Source organism: Narcine bancroftii, chromosome 1, assembly GCF_036971445.1.
Source record: "Narcine bancroftii isolate sNarBan1 chromosome 1, sNarBan1.hap1, whole genome shotgun sequence".
NCBI lineage: Eukaryota > Metazoa > Chordata > Chondrichthyes > Torpediniformes > Narcinidae > Narcine > Narcine bancroftii.
The window spans coordinates 80,399,768-80,421,161 of NC_091469.1; the positions used below are offsets into that span (position 1 = coordinate 80,399,768).

Below are 21,394 nucleotides of genomic sequence, written 5' to 3' on the forward strand. Positions count from 1 at the left end.
GTCAGCGCCCTCCAGCGCGGTTCTCAGCCAGGTCCGGGCTGGGAGTATAAGTTCACCCAGCAGCCTGCAATAAACTAGTCTGCTCACTGAGCTCAACCCGTCTGGTTGTGTGTGTTATTGCAGGAACAGTGTAGCTGCTGCTACAATTGGTGACCCCGACTGGTTCAAACATCTTTGAACCCATCATGAGCGAGCCTGGGATCGGTGCTATAGCCGTGAAACTGCCTGAATTCTGGGTTCAGGAGTCCGAGACCTGGTTCGGCCACACAGAGGCTCAGTTTCGCCTCCGCCAGATTTTGTCCGACACGATAAAATTCTACGTGGTCGCTGCCCTGGACCAGGCCACTGCCAGATGTGTGCTGCACCTCGTTCAGAACCCACCCACCGAAGACAAATATGAGACCATCAAGCAAGTGCTTACCGGATCCCTCAGACTATCCAGACACCAGCATGCCACTCGGATGCTGCACCTCGATGCTCTGGGGGACAGGTCCCCAATGGAGCTGATGGATGAGATGCTCACATTCATGGATGAGCACACCAACTGCCCACTCTTTAAGTGCATTTTCCTCAACCATATGCCTGGGGACATCCAGCCGCTGCTGGTCCAGGAGAGCTTCACTGACCCAAGAAAGGTCACCCATAAGGCCCAAGAACTATGGCTCACTCAAGTCACGGAGGGCTCAGCAGTCCAGCAGGTCATGAGGCATGGCACGACCACACCAAACCCTCCCCTAGTGCAGTAGAGCATCTGGCCCCTGCAGGGGCCCCCAAGAGCATAACCAAGGCCACAGCATCCACTCCAGGCCTCTGCTTCTACCACCAGTACTGGGGAGCCAAGGCTCAGAAGTGTCGTCAGCCCTGCTCATTCCAGGGAAATGACCAGGCTGGCTGCCTGTTAATGGTTGCGGCGGCTGGCCAAGGACACAGCCTCCTCTACCTGCAGGACTCAGTCAGCAGTTCCTTGTTGACACTGGAGCTCAGATCAACATCAGCTCGGCCATGGCCATCGAGTCCAGGAAGCGATCTCGTTGACCTCCCCTACATACGGCCAATGCAACAGCAATCCAGACATATTGAGACAAGACAGTCCACTTCCAGATTGGCCAACGAAATTTCGCATGGATTCTTGTCCCTCCTGACTGCCATCCTGGGTGCAGACATCCTCCTCGCACACAGGCTTCTGGTCGACATTCGAGGTAGGTGCCTGGTGGACGCCCGTACCTTCCAGGCCATTTGCTTCGATGCCTCTCACTCGGAGCAACCATAGATGGCCATGATCAGCACGGCCAGAGACGAGTTTCAGCGAATCCTGGATGAGTTCCCGACACTCCTCAAGCCACAGTTCTCCACTGCCTCACCACGTCATGGGGTGTTCATGCCAAGGCACGCTGGCTCCCGCCTGACAAGCTCCAGGTGGCGAAGGAGATGTTTTCGCACCTGTTGGAACTGGGGATCATTCAGCGGTCTGACAGCCCGTGGGCCTCGACGCTCCACCTGGTCCCGAAAGCTTCTGGTGGCTGGCATCCCTGCCGAGACTATCGACAGCTCAACGAGGCAACCATTCCTGACTGTTACCCCCTTCCCATACATCCAAGACTTTACGGCCAACCTGCACAGTGCAAGGGTTTTCTCCAAAGTTGACCTGGTGCACAGATATCACCAGATCCTGGTGCACCCTGAGGACATACCCAAGATGGCCATCATCACCCTCTTTGGCTTATTCAAATTGACGCGCATGCCATTCGGGCTCAAGAATGCCGCTCAGACCTTCCAGCGCCTCATGGACTTTATGGGCAGGGACTTGGATTTCGTCTTTATTTATTTGGATGACATCCTCATCGCTAGCAAGGACCAGGTGCAACACAAGGCCCACCTACACGCCTTTTTCTCTCCGATTTCAGCCTTACCATCAACCGGCCAAGTGCCAGTTTTGAAAAGAGTCCATGCAGTTCCTGGGCCATACCATCACGGCCGAAGGAGCCACACCCGCTGCTGCGAAGGTCACCGCTATCAGGGAGTTCCCACACCTAGACAGCCTCAAAATGCTGCAGGAGTTCGCCCATATGGTCAACTTTTACAACTGCTTCATCCCGGGAGGTGCGCGCATCATGCAGCCGCTATTCATCCTCATTGCAGCCAAGCACAAAACACTTGCATGGAACCCAGAATCCTGCACCACATTCGAGGCCACCAAGGATGTCCTTGTGAAGGCTACCTTGCTTGCCCACCCGCACACCGACCTGAATATGGCACTCTCTGTCGATGCCTCTGCCACAGCCGTCGGTGCTATCCTGAAGCAGCAGGTGAATGGAAATTGGAAGCTGCTGGCATTCTTCAGCCGCCTGCTCCGCCCACCAGAACGCAAGTATAGTGCGTTCGACCGTGAGTTACTGGGCATGTACCTGGCAGTGCGGCATTTCTGCAATTTTTTGGAGGAGAGGACTTTTACCATCTTTACCAACCACAAAGCCTTCACCCAGGCACTCGCGATGGCAAAGGATCCCTGGTCGGCCCGCCAGCAGCATCATCTCTCCTTTGTGTCGGAGTTTACCACAGACATTCGGCACAAGGCGGGGAAGGACAATGTGGTTGCCGATGAACTCTCATGACCGGCCATCTGCGCGCTGACGCCCAGCCTCGACTTCGACCAGGTCGCCCGGGACCAGAAGTCTGATGAGGAGACGAGGGGCTTCAAGACCGCAATCATGGGCCTGCAGTTCCAAGACTTCCCGACTCTGAGCGGTGAAGGTACCGTCCTGTACGATATTTCCATGGGCGCTCCACGACCAGTGGTTCCCCAGCAGTGGCGCAGGTAGGTCTTCCATCACATCCATGACCTTTCACATCCATCCACCAGGTCCATGGTCTGGATGGTGGCAGAACGGTTCATATGACATGGGCTGCGGAAGCAGATCGCGGGCTGGGCCAGAACATGCACCCATTGCCAGATGTCCAAGGTACACAGGTACACCAGGGCACTCGTACAGGAGTTCAAGCACATCCGGGAATGATTCAGCCACTTTCACGTGGACGTCGTCAGGCCCTTATCCATCTCCCGGAGCAACCATCATCTGTTTACGATGGTGGACCACACCATCGATCCCGATGCCAGACGCCTCCACCGACTCCAGCTGTTGCAGGTTGGGTCGACCAGTTCGGCGTCCCGGGTCACCTCACCAGCGATAGGGGCAGGTGAACCGGCCCCACTTGTAAGCCACACGGCAGGGCAGCCATCCAAAATGACGCCGTCGGGGGTGTTCCTTTCTTCTCAGCACGGGGCCCTCCAGCGCGCTTCTCAGCCAGGTCTGGGCTGGGAGTATAAGTACAGTCCAGCAGCCTGCAATAAACTAGTCTACTCACTGAGCTCAACCCGTCTGGTTGTGTGTGTTCTTTCAGGAGCGTGTAGCTGCTGCTACACCATCTTCATTAAACAAAGTCCTTGGGAGATGAACATTTAACTTGTTATAATACCGCTGTGTCGAACATCCCTTGATACTGGATAAAATGCAAGTCCAGTGGATGTACAATAGTGCCAACATTCTGACGGAAATACATATAATGTTGGTGGAGCATTCTTACAGCCCCATAGACAAATACAATGAAAATTAGTTAGAACCAAAATAAAATTTTATTTTCATTTAGAGAAGGATTATTTTAATGAATATCAAAGTAAACATTTCCAGTTCAGCATGATGCATTATGTTGACATAACAAGTGTGGACATTAATTAAACAGGATCAACATCCAGCTGGGATATTTCCCCTCTAGGTGGGTGACCCAAGGTAATAATAGAGGCCTATTAACTAGAACTGACAGCCTTTCACTCTGTGTCTAGTATATACAGAAAATTCTCCCACAAATATCAATCTGTAAGATCATCATGAAATGTTTGAAGAAAGCTAGTGATCTTTAAAAAAAAATGATGCAAATTTTAAAAACAAACTGCAAATATAAAACACTGAGCAATTTATGTTTTTCTTTTCTGAACCATTGTCTCCTTGCTAAAAGATAATTTCACTACTCTGGTAGTTCACACAAAGGCTAATTTAATGTGTGAACTTTGATGATAAACACTGAATAGGATGGTTTTTTGACTGTGAGGGAAGCATGCCCAAACTACATTGTCCTCTCAGCCAACATTTCACCAGGGACTGTCCTCAAATACAGCCCAGAACATACGAGGCTAATTGAAATATTTGAATATTGATTTCAGTCAACACCACCAATACCAGTGGAATTAGTGAAATTACTACTCAGCCTGCTAAATTTGGGGCACTAAGTAAATAACTATGCTTGGTACAACTTTAAGACAAGAACACGGTTTGGGCCAAGGTTGATGTAGCGGTTAATGCAATGCCTTTATAGCGCCAGCGATCGAGACTGGACCAGAGTTCAAATCTCGTGCTGTTTGTAAGGAGTTTGTACAATCCCTCCATGTCTGCATGGGTTTTCTCTGGGGGCTCCGGTTTCCTCCCACTGTTCAAAAAACATCCCGGGGTTGTAGGGTAATGGGGTGTAAATTGGGCTGCATGGACTCCTGGGCTGAAATAGCCTGTAACTGTGCTGTATGTCAACATTCTTTTTAAAATTTAAAAAAAAATCAACAATATCTGAGTCTCCTGATAAGAAGCTCTTAGGGTTCTAACAGCCAAAAAGTAAGTAGTGGAAGATCCATTGCAATTTTGGGGAAAGACTTTTTCTTCTTGCCATCCATTGCAGCCTGTTAATTTGGGATCTGAAATCTGAGAATTCAACAGAAGTGTTCCTTAAGTGTGGGATTTGAAATTATTTATTGTTATAAAATTCATTTTAAATGACTGCAAAGGTGAATAATAAAACTCCTATTAATTGATTAGATAAATAATATAATAATAAATTTAATTATAAAATAAATTCAATTACATATTCCAAGTTTGTAATACTCAAATGGTCAAATATTCTTCAGATAAAAGCAGAGAACATTCTGCAAGTCAGACAGGATCTGTGGAAATCATGACGAATTTTAAGGCTGAAGGCCTTTCATCAGAACTGGGGATTTTTCAGTTGCAACAAATGAATCCAACAAAAGAAAATACCTCTGAAAAGGTGAAACCAAATTATCTAGGTGATTCCAATGTTTTAACCTGAAACGTTAACTCTGTTCATCTTCCCAGAGGTGCTGCATGACTTTCTGAATATTTCAATCATTTTAGTTTTCATTTTACATTTCCAGAATCCAGTTTTATTTTAATTTTAATTGTTCTGAGGACAATGGATTTGAAGTTTAATTTAACTCCTATATATTCAAGTGTTCCCTGTCTTTGAGATTATCAAGTCAAGTCTATTTTAATTCAATTGTACAATTGCAACCTAATGAAAAAGCATTCTTCAGTTCTCGATGCAAAACACAGAGTTCTACAATCAGACATACAGACAAACAATACATATGCAGGAAAAGTAGTTCATCCATAAAAATAAATAAATGTTGTTTCATGAATATGAGAATCTCAGATGGTTAGTGTGAGGAGTTTTGTTTGTTCAGAAGTCTCACTCTCCATGTGAAGACATTGTTCCTCAGCCTGGGGTGCTAGCTCTGATACTCCTCTATCTCTTTCCATATCTTATGGAGATACAAGTGAAATTTAGAATGTTCTCATTGTAGGAGAGGAGTTAAGTTAATATTTAACTAATGTGTATATGATAAGGGTGGCTGATTTGTAATAAGAGGCAAGTTGTAATTGACTGAAGCTCGAGAAAGGACATTGGAATAAATTTTGCATAATGAATTATTATGACTTAAAATGAATCGCTTAAAATGATGATGGATGAAGATACAGTTGTAGATTTCTAAATGGAATTTTGATTGGAACATTTGTAAATTTATGGAGGATGGTAATTAATTTTATAGCTATTTATGGGAGGATGGCCAGCATTTATGTCTGGAGATCCAGATCATGACAGAAGGTGCAGGTATGATCTATGGAAAGCCATCTCCATGGAAAAATGAAGTTTCTCGATGAAAATGGAAATGACAATTGATACTCAACAGCTGTGACAGGGCCTGACTGACATAAACTGCTACAAAACCAAATCTAGTACATTTGGAGATGGCAAGGCTTCACTCTGAGATGAACTCAATGGCTTCAATGCCCGATTCGACCACAAGAACAAGAAAGAACCATCACTGTGCACGTCACGTCCCCTGATGATCCTCTCCTGTTCCTATCCAAGGATGACGTGCATGCTGCTCTGCCTTCAGGAGAGTGAATCTGAGGAAAGTATCTGATCCAGACAGAGTACCCGGCCAGGTATTAAAAATCTATGCTGACCAACTTACCAATGTGTTCATGAGTATCTTCAACATGTCACTATATTAGGGCATGGTTCCCACCTGTTTCAAACAGGCGTAGATCATACTAGTGCCCAAGAAGAGTGCAGTAATCTGGATAAATTAATATCAACAAGTGAAGAAGATTTTTGAAAGGCTGGTGTTGAAGCATATCAGCTCCTGTCTGAACAGTGACATGGATCTGTTCCAATTCGCCTATTGTAGCCACAGGTTTATGATAGATGCCATCTCACTAGCTCTATACAAGGCCCTGGAACACATGGACAGCAAAGATGCATATGTCAGGATGCTCCTTATCAATTACAGTTCACCATTTAACACCATCATCCCATCAAAATTGATTAGCAAACTCCAAGTCCTGCGACTCAACATCCCATTCTATAATTGGATCCTTGATTTCCTTAGCTCCTGACAACAATCAGAAAGAACATCTATTCCACAAACTCCATCAATGACAGAGCACAACACGGTTGTGTTCTTAGCTCCTACTCTGCTCGCTTTACACCTATGCCTATGTGGCTTGGTACAGCAACAACACCATCTACAAATGGGTTGTATAAAAAAGGGCTATGACTCAGTACACAGGAGGAAGATTGAAAATTTGGCTGAATCGTGCACCACAACAATCTCGCACTTAATGACACCGAAACCAAGTAGCCAATTGTTGACTTCAGGAAGGGAAAACCAGAGGTATACAATCCAGTGATCATTGGGGATCAGAGGTGGAGAGGGTAAACCAAATTAAGTTCTTGGGAGTCACTATCTCAGAGGATGCTTCCTGGACCAAACAGACTAATGGCATCATGAAGAATGCGTATCAGCGCCTCTACTTCCTCAGGAGTTTGCGGAGGTTTGGTCGGACATTTGAAGCTCCGGCAAATTTCTGCAGATGTGTGGTGGAAAGTATGTTGAGTGGATGCATCATGTGGACACTAATACCCCTCAGTGAAAAGCCCTGCAAAAGGTAGTGGAGACAGCCCAGGACATCACAGGCAAAAACCTCCCCACCATCGAGAATATCTACAGGGAACACTGCCATTGGAGAGCAACAGCAATCATCAAGGATCCACACCACCCAGCACCCACACTGTTCCTGCTGCTACTTGTAAAGAGGTACATGTTCAAAACCAGCTGCTACCCCTCCACATTCAGACTCCTCAACAATAAACTCAATCAGAGACTCATTTAAAGACTTTTACTTTTGCACTTTATAGTTGGTTTTTCCTGTCTGTATTGCACAGTTTACTTACATTTCTTTATTTGTTAATATATGTGCATGGTGATTTTTTTTTTGGATGGTCAACAAGTGGTAATTCTCCCTCGCCTGCAGGAAAAAGAATGTCAGGTTATATGTGAAGTCATGTGTGCGCTTTGACAATAAATCTGAAATCTAATGTGAAATCTAAATCTAAACACTTATTCCATCAAATGTATTACACACATTTTAATCAAAATTAATATTAAATCTTCTTTGCAAATATTTCTGTAAATGTGACACCATTATCATCTTATGAAACAAGCCCTTTGCTAATATTGTTAAAATCAAGATCACAAATAAATTATGCATTCAAGTGACCAAGGTTTGATCCAAGCCTCAAGTGTGACTCTGGATTGTGGCTGCTCTCCCTGCAGATTATACCCCTCTCCCCCCCCTCCCAGTTTCTCCAGTTTCTTCTGACATTCCAAAGACAGGTTGGTGCAAATTTCCCTCAGCATGGTTGGGTAGAAGGGGAATCAGCAGGGAGTTGATGGGCGCCATGAGAGAGTATAAGCCCCAGTCGAGAAAGTAGGTAAATGTGACTGATACTGTGAGAGCTAGAGTAGACTCAATGGGCCATATAAACTACCTTCCATCTTGTTAGAAAATGTGGGAAAATATTTAAAAAACAAAATGTAAAAAATGAGATGAAGTCAGAAGTGTTTAAGAAAAGGTAGCTTTGATTTGCAAGTGAGTTAATAAGCAGAAATAATTCATAAATTCAATATGTTATTCTTTGGTAAAGACTTTAAAGGCATTTTTACACTTAATACTTACTTTATACTCCTCTTTGTAATTGAGCTGCCTTGAAACCACGAGGCATGGACATTCTATGTCTAGATTAAACAGATCCAAATTCAGATGTGAAAGGGACCAGTAAAAAAATGTAAATTGTATAAAAATAATTTATATGGAGCTGGGAGGAAGAGGAAAGAATAATGTCTCACTTCCAATTACTGGTCCCTACCTCTGGCCCACACAAGCTCTGCTTCACACAACATTGATAATCCATTACTCGTGAAAAGCAGAGCATCACATTGCAGGCCATCACAGTTCTCTAGTCTAATTTAAATGAGCACGCAATATAATTCGTATTAGGCAATCTCTGAATCAGAATCAGAATTTATTGTCAGAACAAGTCATGAAATTTGGTGATTTGTGGCAGCCTCATAGTGCAAATATTCAGATTATAACCATCTTACAACATTACTCTATAAAAGTAAAAATAATAATGGACAAAAAGTAAAGCAGTATCTGTGGTGCATTGATTATTCAGGAATCTGATGGCAGTGGGGAAGAAGCTGTCCTTATGTCATTGAGTGCTCATCTTTAGGCTCCTGGAGGCTGATTTTTTTAAGACACCGCCTCATGTTGATGTCATCGATGGAGTGAAGTCTAGTACCTATGATGTTGCAGTTTTATTCTTGTCCTGAGAGTTGGCGCCTCTACACCAGGCAGTGATGCAACCGGACAAAATGCTCTCCACAGTACATCTGTAGAAGTTTACAAGAATCTTCGGTGGCATACCGAATCTGCTCGAACATCTCACGAAGTGTAGACGCTGCCGAGCCTTCTTTGTGATTGCATCAAAGTGATTGCTCCACAACAGATCCTCGGAGTTTTAAGTTCTTGACCCTCTCTACTACTGACCCCTCAATGAGGACTGGGTCATATCGCCTAACTTCCCCCTGAAGTCCGTAATCATCTCCTTAGTTTTGCTGACGCTGACCTTTCTTCCTCCTGTACATTTCCTCATTGCAGTTTGTGATTCTGTTGACAACTGGGATGTCATCAGAAACTTGTAGATGGCATTGGAATTGTGTCTGGCCACAAAGTCATGGGTGATTAATGAGTAGAGCCATGGGATAAGCACGCATACTTGGGGTGCGCCTGTGTTGATAATCAGTGAGGAAGAGACGTTATTTTCAATTCATACTGATTGTGGACAGTAGTTCTCAAATTGTTTCCCACACACATCAGGCATCCATAATTAAGTTCCTCCTTTCCTTTTCCCAAGATTTTCTTGTATAATCTGAAAAATCACCAAAATCAGAAATAAAATTTGACTGCAAAAATGAAATAATTGGAAAAGAAAAAGAAAGGAAAAAATATGAAGTGCTTTGAGATTATTATATTAAAAAAAACAATCATTTCACTGTAGTCAGGATTGATTTGTTTGATAATGCTAATTCATTTATTTACTTAATATTCCCTTACTCTTTTACAGTTTCCAAAAATGATGAAGATGTTGTTTGTCCTAGTGACTCTCACCCATTATTTCCATGGTTCAGCTTCACAGAATTTAATATCAAAATCATCAATGATGTTCTCAATACCAGCCTGAGTGCAGATGGTGATACATTCTGGTTCAGACAGCTTTAAACCTTAGCGAGGAGGCCCAGCAGGTGGTTGAGCTAATGGAAAAGCCTAGACTCAGCATAATGGGAATTATTGCAGACAGCTCTTCCACACTACAAAAGAGATGATGTATTCTTATTGACAGTGTTGGTTTGCAACTAAGGGGATAATTTGGCATTTCAGCCTTGGTGTGAGAGAAGTGTAGGCCTCATGGGTATTTGCCTGGTCCACTGCAAACAGTCGCTGTCATCTAAACTGTCCATTACACTGCGTAGAACAAGTGTCACATTCTTTGCTAAAAAAAATTTTCAAGAGCCTTCAGCAATATATTTGTTCTTTTATTCCTGCAGCAAAGGACAAATAAAGGTTGACAGGCAGCAGAATTTACAGCCGTTTACATTTTTTCTTAAGCTGACATGTCGGGCTCAAGTGCTTTTTCCTGTATACCTACTGCACTGTCTACTAGTGTTTCTGCAAGGAAGATTACACAGATTGCCCCTTAGGTGAAAACTAGGATGGATAGTAACTAAAAGCTTAAGATGGTACAATTCATTTTTGTGGCAAAAATGGCACTGACGTGCTAGATAGCTGAGAGTAAAACAATAACATAGCTTTGGGACTGTCTGTATTATAGTTGCATCCTAGTTTTACAGTATGTAATTATTTTGTGGTATAAAGCTGATGTTCAGCACGATCAAAATACTCACAGGAATGACGTTAAGATTTATTTGTATCGGGATTACTGCAAATTTTTGTTAAAAATCAAATTGATTACATAATTTTCTGGACGAAGTAGATTCAATCATAATTCCAATCCTGGATCACTGATTCATTTCCTACAAGTTATGAACATGTCAGGATGCACAAGTAAACTACGCAGACTTAACCATGCTTCTCTCAGCCCAATACTGTGTCATTGATTTGTCATGTTGCTTCTCTGACGTTGGAAAGGAGAAATCAGAATCAACATCAAAATCAGAATTTATTGCCGTGATCAAGTCACAAAGTTTGATGTTTTGCGGCATAGAGCAAACATTCATGTTATGAACCATCTTACAACAATAATAGAAAAAATAAAATTATTAGTGCACAAATAGTGAAGCAGTGTCTTTTGGTTCATTGATTATTCAGGAATCTGCTGGCAGCAGGGAAGAAACTGACAGTGTGCCACTGAGTGCTCTTCGACAGGCTCCTGTAGCTTTTCCCCAGTGGTAGCAGAGTGAGGAGGGCCGTGCCTGGGTGCTGGGGATCTTTGAGGATAGAGGCTGTGTTGTGAGAATGAAAAAACTTGGTGGCTGCTTTCCAAGCTTTACTCAACTTAATTGTACAGTTACAGTCTGAACAATGGCAGCAGTTAGAATTTAAAAGAAAGGCATGAGGCAGCAGCTAGAAGCTGATTGGAGCCAGAGAGGTCAGGTGACTGGAGGAGTGGCAGCAACCAAGATCAACTAACTATGAAATGCAAGCTCATTAACAACTGAGAATAAGTTTGTAATATTACATTCTTTCCTCCTAAAAAAAACACAAGCAGTAACAAGCAACACTTCACAGGACTACTCCCATCCATATCAATTGGGAGGTTTTGATACACGACCGGATCTCCTTAGTTCTTATGGAGCTATGGTTTCAACATCCTCCACACCATGGCATGTCATATCTTCCTCCTCCTCCAGTATTGGTACCACCAGATTACTTTTATCTTGTTCCGCAATAGGAGTTGTGGGGATTGCTTGGGCTTCTGGACAAGGTACCAAGTCATGAACAGACACAGTAGGCTCTCGTCCATCTGGGTACCTGATGTTTGCTTATGTTGGATTACTGTCAAGGAGTTCCAACTTGATATACGAGTGATTTGTTCTTGATACTCCCCACAAACCTTCTTGGTAGTATAGATCCAGGGGTCATTAGACAGAAGGGGAGTGAATTTCAAGGAGATGAGCAGTGTTGGAATATTTTTAAAAAAATTCATGAGGTGTAATATTTGTTGCTATACACAACAGTTCCCAAAGCTTCTCTGGCAGGTTATGTGATATAAGGGTTAAACAGACTGCCTTCCATAAGATGCCATTGAACCTCTCTACCTGTCTATTCCCGACTGGTTGGTATGGGGTAGTATGACTTGAAGCAACCCCTTTCTGGGAGAGATAATCTTTTAGATCCTTAGACATGAAAGTGGTACCTGGATCAAAGTGTATGTAATTTGGCATAATGCATAGGCTAAATGACAGACACATTCATCTGTTCACTGTTGTAGATTGCAAATAGAACAAGGAAAACCAAAGGAGAAACACGAGTATTCATTAACTACTATATGTAGATAAGGGTTATGCAAAGCTGTAAACAAGGGTCTCTTGAAATCATAACTAAGCAACTCCATAGGTTTTGTTGCTTTGATAAGAGTCCCTCCTGGTGGGTGGTAGAACTGAGGCTTTAGTTCAGCACAGTCCCTGCATGAAACGCAAGTCTTCTTGACAACTTCTGTAGAAAAGGGGAGGTTCTTTGCTCTAACAAAATGCAGCAGCCAAGTTATTTCTGGATGACAAAGTGTGGAGGTAGTAAAGGGTGAACAAGTGTACCCCCAACTAAATGTGTCAGGGTCCACATTCTCTTTCCCAGGATTGTACTCTATTGTGTAACTAAATACTACAAGTTCCAGCCTCCATTCTTGAATCTTGGCGCTCTTTATCTTTGTTCGCTTTTTATTGTCAAGCTTAAAGGTCACTGACCTCTGACCAGTAACCAAGCTAAAATGGCGCCATGCTAGGTAGTTGCTCCATTTGCGCACTGCCTCAATGACGGCAGTCGCTTCATTCTCTACATTGTGGTAGTGCAATTCATTTCCTTGTAGTGGCGTTGACATGAATGCCACATCAGATGGCTTACCTCAAAGCGTAAGTTTTCATCCACCGAGTGCAGGGTGGCTTCCTCTAACTCTCTCTTTACTACGTTAAAGACGTTCATGGCCTTTTCCTCCATTGGAGACTTCTCTGTATTTACAATTGTCTGAATCTTGTTAGAAAACCCATGAATCCATTTGACATAATAATCAAACATCCCGAGTTCCCTTTTAAAGGATTACACATTTTCTGGTGCAGGAGGCTCTTGTCGTGGGCAAAGCCTCTCAGGATCTGGCTTAATGAGACATCCCACACAGGATCCAAGGACATTAATGGAATTCAGAGACTCCACAGTCTTTGAATCATTAAGTATTAGGTGCCTCTGACTGATGGTCTTTAGGAATTTCTTTACATTTTTATGATGTCCCTCTTGTGTATGTATAGCAATAGTGATATTATTAAGGTAAGGGAAGGCACCTTGCAGCTTTTCCTTTCTAACTAACTTGTCCATAGCTTGCTAGAAGGCAACCTCCCCCATTTGTGACTCTAAATGGAATTCTACAAAATTGGTATAAACATCCATTTGCTTCAAAAGCCATATACTTTTTATCTGACTCCTTCAGTGACACTTGGTGGTAGGCAGTTTTCAGGTCAAAGGTAGAGAACACACTATATTTTGCAAGTTCGTTCAACATTTGGTTAATTTTTGGCAAGGGGTAAGCATTTAATTCCATGTATTGATTGATTGTGAATAATCCACACACATTGGCTTCTTGTGTTGGAGGATAGGATCCTTCACCATTACCATTTGGGTTTGCCATGGTGCTATGCACATCTTAATTATGTCTTCTGAAAGTAATTGGTGAATTTCCTCTGCAATAAAGTCCTGACCATCTTTGCTAAAGTGTCATTTACAGTTTGGAAAAAGGGATGGCTCTTCTATTTTTGCTGCTGTCAGTGCCATTCACAGTTAGCTAAGACAAGGGTCCTCCGTATTCAAATTTCACACTAAGTTGCTGACATCCTGGCCAAATCCTGGCCAAGTATTAAGTCAGAATGTAGGTCCTTCAATACACCAAGTTGTGTGGTAGCGTATGACTGCCTATTAAGACTAAGAGTTAGGTCAACACTATATACTTGGGAACTAGTGATTAAAGTTTTCTGAGCCACAGCAATGTCTTTACTGGATGGATAAACCTTTAGTTTTAGTTGTCGCATGACTTTGTTGCTAATGTAACCATCAGTGCTGCATGAATCCAACAGAGCACTTAACCTTTTACCATTCCCGGTCACAAAGGTTGTGGCTGAGCAAATCCTTGTGGTACATTAGTAATGCAGGCAGTACCTGAGAATTGACCACTGTTGCCACTGAGCTTGGTGAGGCCTTGGATTTGCACACCCGGGCATAATGTCCCTTCTTGGCACATTTATTACAAGTAGCCTCGCATGCTGGACAGTTATCCTGTGAATGGTAAGAGAAATCACAGAAGAAACATTTCCGTTTTGTATTATAAGTGGCAGCCATAGCTGGTTTCTCAAGAGCACCTGGAAAGTTATCAGGTAGCAAGCCTTGTTAAAGAATCCTTCTCACTTACTTGTGGTACCTGGGATGGTTCAGGGTTCACTACTGCAGCTATATGGGCCATGGGGTAGCATATGCTTCATTATTGCATTGAGCTATATCTAACACAGTAGCTTGGTAATAAGTAGTCTGTAAGTCCAGTGTTTTGCTTTCTAAGAAATGCTGGTGTATTGCAGGTGAGGCAATGGCAGCGACCAACATGCCATTGCTTTGTTTCCACACTGTTACGCACTATGATCTTGAAAATGATAGTTTCTCTTTAACTCTTCCAACTCCCCAATGAAATCATCTCATGATTCTCCTGGTTTCTGCCCCCTGGTAGCCAATAAATTTCTGGCAAAAACCTCATTGGAGTCTTCACATATAAACTGTCCAACTTAGAGAAAGCTGGATCAATATTTCCACATCCTTCAATGTACTCAAAAACATTGCAACTCACATAGCCTAATAGAGTTCTGTACTTGCTTGATATCTTGTTCCCATACTGTCACCACTCCTTGGCAGCAGTCGGTGAGCTGTGGTCAATGTCTAAGCACTTGAGCCTCCATGCTGTCTCCATGCTTGTCAATTAAGTTGAGTAAATTGTTGTGAAAATGAAAAAACATGATGGTTGATTTCCAAGCTTTACTCAACTTAATGTTACAGTTACAGTCGGAAAATGGCAGCAGTTAGAAGCTGATTGGAGCAAAAGAGGTTAGGTGGCCTGAGGAGCGGTGGAAGCCAGGATAAACTAAATATGAAATGCAAGCTCATGAACACAAGAATAAATTTGTAATATTATTTTATTATTATATTAATAAAATTATATTATATGATAATAATAAAATTAATATAAAATAATAATTTTTCAGACACTGCCTCATGTAGATGGAGTGAAGTCTGGTGCCTATGATGTTGCATCCATTGGCGTACCATAACTAAGTTCTGAGGTCAGGGCCAGGGAGAATTAGATCTCATGCAGAAGACGCCACATGGCGAGCTCTGTCGGGCGGTGGGGGGCGGGGGGGCGGATGGCGGTGGATGCTGTCCAACCGACCAGTGGCAGGCGCAGCTCCCAGACCCCGACCAGCGTGGCTTCCAGACCCCGACCCTGACCAGTGCGGCTCTCAGAGAAGGAGCACTGATTACAAAAACACTTAATCAGCAGTTTGACTTTTTTTGTTTGTTTCTCTGTCTGACTGTAAGCAAAATATTGTCCTAACATGACGGGTTGGTTACGCTGCCAAGTAACCTTTAAAGGAATATAGAATTAAAGGTGTGTAAAATAAAAGTTTTTGCCCAGGACACAAAATAGTCTGGCACCATCCCTGCCTGATGTAGATTTTTCTTGTCTGGATACATTGCTGGCAATGTAAAGTAAACACTAAGCCTATCAACCCTATGGTTTGTGCCTGTGGCTGTGAACTAACTGTGTATCGTTGATTGATAAAAATACTTTCTATTAGAGTTTGGTACCTGTGTTTTTTTCAGTGTAAATTTTCAGAGAAATCAACCCCTCCCCCCCATCCCCCCGCAACCAAACCAAAGAGTCCTCATATGCTTATGGGGAGTAGGGTAACCAGATGTCCAGTTTTAGGCTGGAGAGTCTGGCTTTTGAGCGCTCAGTCCACTGACAAGCACCACTTTGAGCCAGACATTAACTTGTCCTCCATTTGGGGGTGCAGGCCCTACACCCCCAAATGGAGCACAATTTAAGGGGCAGAAAAGGCACTTACCTTTTAATTTTGGTGTGCGTGGCCATGTTTCTTCTCGCGCGCACATGCGAGTGCTGGATCGAGCATACGCAATGAGGGGAAGTGTAATGGCGGCACCCAAAGTCACGATGAGTGGGAAGCGTGACGCCACCACCAGAACTAATCTGTGGCTGCTGCTGAGAGTCTGATAAAGAAGATATAGACCTCACACACATTATTCCATTGAAACAAGCCTCATGTAGTCCACATTAGTGCTGATATGTTTTTCATTGATCAGAGGAACAAAAGAAGAGCTGTTCATGTAGTCACCACACAACTTTTTTTCTTGCTTGAAACAAAATAATTGACCACAATTTATTGACCCTTTTTATTGGATAATCGATAACCAACATGTCAACTGTGTAAAGATTATTTTTATAGTATTACTACTACTAGTCTACTACCACTGCTACTAAATCATTAGTAAATATTTTTTGTTGTTTTGTCTTTTTTTTTCTTTTTTTTTCCAGATATAAATATATCTGGATTATAAATCCAGATATAAAGAGGATTATAAATCCTCTTTCCAAAATGTGCTCTCAGAAAAGACCAGAAAAAATGAGATGAAAATGAACAAAAGGGGGTCAACAAATGGTCTTTCAATTTGGATTAAGTGCAACTTCAAAAAAATATTCTTTGAACTCACCTATAGAATTTGAGCAAGAAGAAACTGTTGGAAACCACATCCTCAAACAAGGAACAGTTGATTTGGATAATCCTGCACAGGATTTTGATGATGGGGCAGATGCAGAAAATGAAAATGGAAAAAAAAAAGAAACAGACATACAGGCACATGTGAAAGTGAATTTGGAAGATGAGAGGAGGAATCGTAATGTGGGCCTCAACATTGGACAATTCATAAATTAGTTTCCATCTCAAAAGGAAATAGACATTTATATTATAAATGGCCTAAAACTTTCCCTAAAGACCCCTGCAATCATGTTTTCCCAAAAGCAGACTGAAATTTCAAAGCATCAATGGAGTCAACAGAAACAAGCATTATATTGCTTTCCATGTTGTCACAAGCCAGTCAAGGCTACCACTTCTGTGTCTAAGTCTGCACTGCTATCTGCTGAAGGCAATGATTCTAATGGGAAGTGGCGAAAACTTTCCTACAGGATCCTAAAACATGAAAAAGGCAATGGTCACAGAGAATGTTACCTAGCTTGATGAGAACTAGAACAGTGTCTGCTGTCTGTGACAGGAGTTGACACCATCTTAGAAGCATCAATCAAAACTGAAACGGTGAAATTGGTACAATCTTTTAAAGCACATCATCAATGTTGTACTCTTCTTGGGAAATGTTCATCCCATCAATTTGGTGATTCAAACAATGGAAACTTTTTTTTAAGGACTCTCATTGAACTGCTCTCCAAGTGGGACCCCCTTCAGGAGTCACGGAAAAGGTGTGTGCGGCTTCAAATTCATTATCTGTCCCCTAACTCACAAAATTTTTTATTGCAGAATGCTCAAATCTTGTGAAACAACACATTTTGCTTGAGAGGCAATCTGCAAAGTACTTTGCAGTTAAAGAAGATTCCACACCTGATTCCTTTCATATTGAGCAAACAACATTTCTTTTGAGAGACAAACATTTAAAAAAAGATTTCTCAAGTTTGCAAATTGTAGCAACAAAAGAGGGGAAGAAATTACTCAGTTGATAACTGATACGTTGAAAGAACATGCTATTCCTCTCAGTGATTGTAGACTCAAGCCTACGATAATGGGACAAATATAGCTGGAAAACACAATGGCACCCAAGCCAAAATACAAGAACAATGCTCAACTGCAATTTTTTCACCTTGTGGTTGCCACACACTTATGTTGGTAAAGATGTAGCTGAATGCATACCTGAAACAATAACCTTCTTCAGAACAATTCAAACTGCATACCACCTGTTCAGTTCTATTGCTAAGCGGTGGAAATTACTACAAAACCATATTGTTGTTCTCTTTATGGAATGCCTGAAACAAGACGGTCAGATCACGTTGAATGCATAAAGTCTTTTGTAGATCACTTGCCTGGCATCAAATTAGCACTGGAAGACCTCCTTGAACTAAATTTGATACCCAAAACAAGAAATGAAATCCATGGATTTTTATTATATGTGACATCTTTTGCCTGCGTGTTAATGTCAGCTGTGTGGTACAAAATATTATCTGGCATAGATATTTGCAACAACATCATCCAAACTAGAATTACCACACTGGATGTTGAAGTAGCAAACATAGAAACTCTTCTCACAGATCTGACAAAACTTCAAAACAACTGGAAATCCATGTGAAGTCAAATGTGTTGCATCAATCCTAAAGATAGAAATAAAACTCTCCCTTAGATGTGGCGGAGTTAGGCGCAAGAGGTGCAAGGCCGCATGATGACAGCACACCTGTCTTGGAGGAAACAAATGACGCAGATGAAGCGCCAGAAGAGGCCGACTTCAGAAAGTGTGTATGTTACGTTTTAGTAGACAATGCTATAGCAGGATTAGCTGTCCGCTTCAATGCTGTTTAGCAGTTGGAAGAAAAAATTGATTTCTTGTGGAAACATCTCACCATGTCTGAACATGATGTGAAGAGTAAAGCTTTATCTTTATCAGAGCAATGTCCTGCTGACCTCAACGGTGAGGATTTTGGAAAAGAAATGTAACATTTACCCACAATACATAAAGCAAATTTTGTAAATGCACAGTTAAAGTCATTAGATCTGTACAGACTTGGTGATCTATTTCCAAATGTTTATGTTTGCTTAAGAATAATATTAACAAGTCCAGCAACAGTAGCTTCTGCGGAGAAGTCCTTTAACAAACTCCGCTGATTAAGGTCTACAATGTCTCAGGGACATCTTGTGGATTTGGCCAGGCTAAGTATTGAATCAAACATTGCCAGAACAATGAATTTTCATGCTATGATTCAAAAGTTTTCCCCAAAAAAGGCCTGGAAAACTCTTTTTCTAAAGTAAACACTAAGCCTATCTACCTTTTCTTTAATAAATAATATGTCTTCTGAATATTTCAATGTGATTTCTTACTCCTTATCTGCATTGTAGCATAAACAAAAAATGTTCAAAATGAATGTGCTTTCTTCTCTTTGATCCTTCTATTTTATTTAAGTTTATATTTATCATGGAGGGACTATATGAGCATAAGGCCTCAAATTGCGAACATCCATTCCACCCCTCATTCATTTTCCATTCCATTTTTGGCCTTACAGGCTGCCACTCATGACATAAAATTGTATTGGATTAAAAACAGGATGACTAATGGAGAAGGGAAGGGGGTCCGAAAGAAACTTTGCACCCCCTGATTAAATTCCTCTCAGAGAAAGATTCCTGTCTGGCCATGCTTCCATTTTAAAGTCTTTGTCTTCAATTTGAAATTCTTGCATAACTTCACTCCATGTACATCGTCACAATTTCTGGTTGTTTCTTTTTTAAAACCTTGTAAATGGTACTATCAAGTCTGCTTCCACTACTATTCCTAGAAACCCATTCTAGACACCTACCACTCTCCACATGAATCTAGAGGTGCTGATCTTCAGGTTTTGGAATCTGAAGGCAGTGGGCAAGAAGAAGTTGTGACTAGGATGATGGAGTGTTTTATGATGTTGACTGCCTTCTTAAGGTAGCATCTCACATAGATGCAATCAATCTATGGTAGATTGGAGACTGTGAAAGATGTGGCAATGCAAAATTTCTTCTGCAGTATATTTCTTTGCATCCATAGCAGCTCAGGATAAATCTTAAAAAGCCCTCAGGATTTAAAGTCGTGGAGTCAGAGAATTAAACAGTATGATAACAGGCCCTTTGGCCCAACTTTTCATTGCTGACCTATGTCCCATAAACCTTTCTTATCCATGTTTGCATTGGATGGTAACATATGACCATGTCCTTCTTTGGAATGTCCACCTTAAAACTTGTCCAAATGGTTTTTTTTGGTAATTATACCTACCTCTGCTACTTTTATTCTGGCATATTTCCAACACCCTCTGCGTGAAAACCTCAATTCCTCTCTCAACATTTTCCCTCTTGTCAAACCTATACCCTGTAGTTTCAGACTTGCCTACCCTGGAGATTTTTTTTTTTAATGTACCCATTCACTTTATATATGCCCCACATGATTCCATATTCCTTTATAAAGTCACCCCTCAACATTGTTCCAGGGAAAACAATTGTAGTCTATTCAACATCCTGGTGGCTTTTCTTCTGCACCCTTTCGAGATTAATCATAATTTTCTCTTCAATCCACAGAGTTTATTATTTCAGAATATTCTGGGAAGGACACAGGGACTTTCTCCTCTGCTAAAAATGTTTACAATCCACATGTCTAGCTATTGACTGGGTGCAAATATTAATTAATTTTCTTTCCAATCATTGTTGCATTCCAAACACTACAATAGATCAAATAATTCATGACAGAATAAGAATCAAAACTGTGATCTGTCTTTGCAGAACTGCTTTTTAAAAAGAAATAGCTTAGATCAAGTTTTCTTTTCATTTACTATATCACATTTCTGAGTGAGCAAATTTTATGTGATATAAGGATTTAATCTTGAGACTCTTCTGGCCTTGATTTTAATATTTATTTTGTATTTCTTTTTACTCAACAGATTGCATTCAGAGGACTGGATCAGCAATCAGTTGAAACGCAAATGGTGGTCGCTGTACTTTAATGTCTGTTCTGTCAAGTTTTTAAAAATTAGTTATTTAATTTTAACTCCTGACATACATAATTTGCTTCCCTGCCAAATCATCATCTTTCTCTTAACCAAAATTGATTGTAAGATCAATATAAATAAAGGATTGCAGACTTCATATCATTTGGCACCATGCCCACCTTTTTTCCCAAAGGAAGTCATGAGAAATATTTCTGTTCTAACAGAAATGGTTGAAGTTAGTAGAAAACTTAATTTCACAATTGTTTGACATATTATGCCTATATGTTTGTGTAAATATTGTATTTGTTGATTCTAGTTCAAAGAAATCAGTCACTGACAAATGATGAAGATATTTCAATTAGTGTTTAGAGAATCAAGCAGCCTGAAGCATTGGGAGGGAGCATTCAAAAGAATGCATTAGTGCCATTCCAACAAGTAAGCCACGTCCTGCTATGATTCAGAACCATTGCCTTTGCCAACTCTATCATTATTAACATCCAGAAGTCACCATTAACCAGAGTTCAACCAGCAAAGTAAAGAGTGGTGCAGATTGGAGGTTGGATATACTGCAGTGAATTCCCCCAAATCCTCAACATGGCACAAGCCATAAAATGATGGACTAGTCATCAGTTTCCTTCATGAC

At 41.6% G+C, this 21,394-nt stretch overlaps 1 long non-coding RNA gene across 1 annotated transcript in view; it reads left to right on the forward strand.

The window, feature by feature from the left end:
* Positions 1-20,908, forward strand: part of LOC138738916 (uncharacterized) — a 215,182-nt gene extending 194,274 nt beyond the window's left edge. The window contains exon 3 of the long non-coding RNA XR_011341902.1: positions 20,704-20,908. This is a non-coding gene — a long non-coding RNA (uncharacterized lncRNA). The remainder of the gene's footprint in view (positions 1-20,703) is intronic.
* The last annotated feature ends 486 nt before the right edge of the window (positions 20,909-21,394 follow it).